This window comes from Abrus precatorius, unplaced genomic scaffold, assembly GCF_003935025.1.
Source record: "Abrus precatorius isolate BTA unplaced genomic scaffold, Abrus_2018 Scaffold4, whole genome shotgun sequence".
NCBI lineage: Eukaryota > Viridiplantae > Streptophyta > Magnoliopsida > Fabales > Fabaceae > Abrus > Abrus precatorius.
This window is the reverse complement of record NW_020874384.1, coordinates 5,814,061-5,818,855: the sequence shown is the minus strand read 5'-3', so window position 1 is coordinate 5,818,855 and position 4,795 is coordinate 5,814,061. Positions and strand designations below refer to the sequence as shown.

The following is a 4,795-nucleotide window of genomic DNA, read 5'->3' as shown; positions in this document are numbered from 1 at the left end:
AAAGGTAGTTTCCAATCTGGTTTTGCAAGAATAGGTGCAGAAATCAGTTTCTCTTTTAAAACAGAAAATGCATGCAAACAATTATCATCAAATATGAAATCTGCATCCTTTATAAGTAAATTACTCAAGGGTTTAGCAATCTTGGAAAAATCTTTTATGAATCTTCTATAAAAACCAGCATGTCCTAAAAAACTTCTAACTCCCTTAACATTGATAGGTGGAGGCAATTTACTAATGACTTCTATTTTAGCTTGGTCCACCTCCATTCCTTTCTCTGAAATTTTGTGACCAAGGACAATGCCTTCTTGTACCATGAAATGGCACTTTTCCCAATTTAACACAAGATTAGTGTCTTGACATCTCTGCAAAACAGTGGATAGATTAGCTAAACAATCATCAAAAGAATCACCAAAAACAGAGAAATCATCCATGAACACTTCTATGATGTTTTTTACCAAATCAGAAAAAATAGAAAGCATGCATCTTTGGAAAGTGGCAGGGGCATTACACAAACCAAATGGCATTCTTCTATATGCAAAGACTCCAAATGGACATGTAAATGCAGTTTTCTCTTGATCTAAAGGATCTACAGCTATTTGATTATGTCCTGAATACCCATCAAGAAAACAATAAAATGAATGTCCAGCAAGTCTTTCTAGCATTTGATCTGCAAATGGTAGTGGGAAATGATCTTTTCTGGTTACATCATTTAATTTCCTATAGTCTATGCACATTCTCCATCCAGTCACAGTCCTAGTAGGAACAAGTTCATTCTTTTCATTAGGTACAACTGTCATACCACCTTTCTTTGGAACAACTTGGACTGGACTTACCCAATTGCTGTCAGAAATTGGGTATATTATTCCTGCATCTAACAGCTTTATGACCTCTTTTTTAACTACCTCTTTCATGGCTGGGTTTAACCTCAGTTGTGGCTGCACAACAGGTTTAAATAAAGGATTTATACCTTTCAGATCTGCAATACTTCATCCAATTGCAGATTTGTGTTCTCTCAAAATTCTGAGCAATTTTTCCTCTTGTTCCTCCTTAAGTTCATTATTGATGATGACTGGATTTTCATGATTCTCATCCAAAAATGCATACCGCAGGTGTGAAGGGAGTTGTTTCAGTTCTAGCCTTTGCTTTTCCTCTTCTTTATCATCCTTTTCTAGCTTCTCCTTCACTGAATTTTCTGCAGATTTTCGAATTGGCAGAGCTTCTAGTTGCTGCTGCACTTCCTTAATGCATTCTTCATGCAGAAGTTCAGATTTGTTGCTTCCTGCAGATATTATTTCTTCTAACACAGCAAGTTCATCAATTTCATTAATATGGTGTTGTGTAATGAAAGCATCCAGTATATCTACCTTCATACATGTGCTATCTTCAATTGGATATTTTAAAGCTTCAAACACATTAAATATTACCTTCTCATCTTGAACTCTAAGCATAAGTTCACCTTTCTGCACATCTATTAAAGCTCTCCCTGTTGCAAGAAATGGTCTCCCTAGGATCAAAGGAATGTTAGAATCCACCTCCATGTCCAGAATTACAAAATCTGCAGGAAAAATGAACTTGTCAACTTTAACTAATAAATCTTCAACAACTCCATATGGATAAGTGTATGATCTATCAGCTAGCTGCAGTGTAATGTTGGTAGGCTTCACTTCCTCTATGCCAAGTTTCTGTAGAACAGCTAATGGCATCAGATTTATGCTTGCTCCCAAGTCACACAATGCTCTTCCCACAGTGCAGTTTCCTATTTCACAAGGAATGCTAAATGATCCAGGATCTTTCAGCTTTTGAGGAAGCTTTCTCTTGAGAATGGCACTGCACTCCTCTGTCAAAGGTACTGTTTTATCATGCTCTAGCTTCCTTTTTCTGGAAAGTAGTTCTTTCATGAACTTTGCATATGAAGGCATTTGCTCCAAAGCTTCTGCAAAAGGAATGTTAATTTGTAATTTCTTAAAGACATTCATAAACCTTTCAAATTGTTCCTCTTGTTTAGGATTTTGGACTCTCTGAGGATAGGGCAGCCTCTTGTATTTTTCTGGGTCTATTGGCTTACAAGCTTCCTCAAAGAGTTGCTTTTTGGTTTTCCTTTCAGAATTCATGGGAACTTTTTCTTTTTCTTCTGAATGGTCTTTCTTCAATAGCTTAAAATTTCCTTGTTGCAGATCTTGTTCAATGTTTCTTTCTGCTACATCATTTACTTTCTTTTTTGCTGGTTTAGGGCTTGCAACTACAGCTCCACTCCTTGTAGTTATGGCTTGACATTGCTTTTTAGGATTGATTACTGTATTGCTTGGAAATCTTCCTTCATCCCTGCTGGATAATTGTTCAGCTAATTGTCCAATCTGTGTCTCTAGTTTCTTCATGGAGGCTTCTTGGTTTTTGAAGCTTGTTTGAGTCACCTTCATGAATTGCAGCATAGTCTCTTCCATCTCAGTCAACCTCTCATTCATAGGCTTGGAAAATTTCTGATTTCCTTGAGGTTGAGTGGACAAATTTCTCTGAAAATAAGGCTGTTGTGTTGCTGGACCTGCATTAGAAAAAGGCAAATTTGAATTAGAATTCTTTGCAGCAGAATATTAATTATTCCAATTAGAATACTGCTGAGTTCTATTATTTGAAAATTGAAATCCAGGGGGATATGATGGCTGTTGTCTCTGAAAATTATTCATATAATTCACTTGCTCTTGTGGTTCACTTGTGGATGCCTCACATGCACCATTTGCATGGTTTCCTCCACAAAAATCACAACTTAGCTGACTGGTAGGCATACTCCCTGTTTGCAGATTGTTGATTTGTTGTGTTAAGGCAGGTAATTGTTCTGAAAACAATTGATTTTGTAGCTGATTTTGTGCAAGAAAAGTTTCCAGAACTTTAGCTTCATGACCGGAGTTTCTTCCTTGGTTCCTTGAGTTTGATTTCTGATACATTGAAGATGCCATCATGTCAATAATCCTCTGAGCTTCTTCCAAAGACTTTGTATTTAATGAACCTCCAGCAGCAGCATCAACCATTGTTCTTGTTACTGCATTCATCCCATTATAAAAAGTCTCTAATTGCATCCAATCTGAAATACAATGATGTGGACACCTTCTAAGCAGTTCTTTGTATCTTTCCCATGCTTCATACAATGATTCTCCTTCTTGCTGCACAAAGGATGTAATTTCTCCTCTCAACTTAGCAGCTTTGGATGGAGGGAAGTACTTAGTTAAAAACTTATTCACAAGTTTTGTCCAGGTTGTGATGCTTCCTTGTGGTTGAGCTTGTAACCAACATTTTGCTCTATCTCTCAAGGAAAAAGGAAATAGTCTTAATCTGATAGCTTCTTCACTAACTCCATTCATTCTTATGGTGTCACATAGCTGCAGAAAATTTGAAATATACAGGTTAGGATCATCAGAATTTCCTCCAGCAAACTGATCCTGTTGGACTAAATGTAGTAAGGCAGGTTTAATCTCAAAATGGTTGGCTTGAATAGTTGGCCTAATTATAGAAGAGTTAAAACCTTGCATGTTAGGAATAGCATAGTCCCCTAATGTTCTAAATCTGTTCTGTTCTGCCATTTCTATTGCTGGATTTGGTTGTCTCAAGGGTATAGATGTTCTTTTCACTCTAGGATTACTCTGAGATTCTGGAGAATGGACAGCTTCTAACTCACTATCACTCCCTATGGCTTTTTCTGCTCTAGACTCTTTTCTCAATCTTCTCAAAGTTATGTCTATGTCAGGATCAAAGACCAGAATTGATTTATTCTTGTTTTTACCACGCATATACAAATCAGTTGAAGCAAAATTAAACCACAATTGATATTCAGAAATGTACAACAGAATTCATGCAAAATCTATCAGTAAAAGCATATAGAAACTTAAATCTAGCAGTTGCAGAGTTGTAAAATCATGTACAAATATGCATAATGACAATTACAACTATAAAGAGCAATGAAAACTGAAATTATGCAGATAACAAAGATGTAAAAATTCTATGCAGCAGACAGAAATATTATGCAGAATATTACACAAGGTGCAATAAAATTATGCAGAAAGCAATTTGAAAGCAAAGCAACAAATTAAATGCTCAATCTAGTTACTTTTCTACTACTAATGATATTGAAATGCAAAATTCCCCGGCAACTGCGCCAAAAACTTGTTGTTAGCAATCTACACTAGCAAGTGCACTAGGATTGCAGCAAGTGATGAATAAATTTAAGATCCAAATATCGTCTCCACAGGGAATTTATATTCAAGTATCACTTCATAGAATTATAACCATTTAAGCTTTTTCGAAATTGTAAGGAGAGTGGTAACATCTAATAACAGCAAACTGGAACAATTAAAAGTAAAATGAACTTGTAGAAAACAAGACAATGAACACACAGTTATGTGATAACAGAGGGAGAAACCATAGCTAGGGAATTGCTTCACCAAAACTCCAATGTTTAATCAATAAAGTTCTGAATTAACAAGCAATTGGAAAGAATGACAATCAGTTTCACTTTATACTATTCAGAGGTTAATTCCTTAACTCAGTGAACCTAACATTCAATTAAACCATTCTAATTCCTTAGATCTAATTCAATTTAATGTTGCTTTAAGTGTAAGAAACCAAAAGATTGCAAGATCAAAGTTCCTTATCCCTAAGAAAACTAAAATCTCGGTGATTGGTTCAGATCTGAAGAACAAACTCAATTTCCATTGACAAAGGTTCCTCTGAATTTAGTTAATCAAATTTCCATTCAATTCACACGTGAAGTTCAGAATCAATCACTCAATCTATTCCAAAGCTTGAA

At 35.7% G+C, this 4,795-nt stretch overlaps 1 non-coding gene across 1 annotated transcript; it reads left to right on the top strand.

Moving 5' to 3' along the window:
* The first annotated feature begins 3,081 nt into the window (after positions 1-3,081).
* Positions 3,082-3,188, top strand: LOC113866447. The gene has a single exon (XR_003505087.1). It is a non-coding gene; the product is annotated as a small nucleolar RNA R71 (small nucleolar RNA).
* The last annotated feature ends 1,607 nt before the right edge of the window (positions 3,189-4,795 follow it).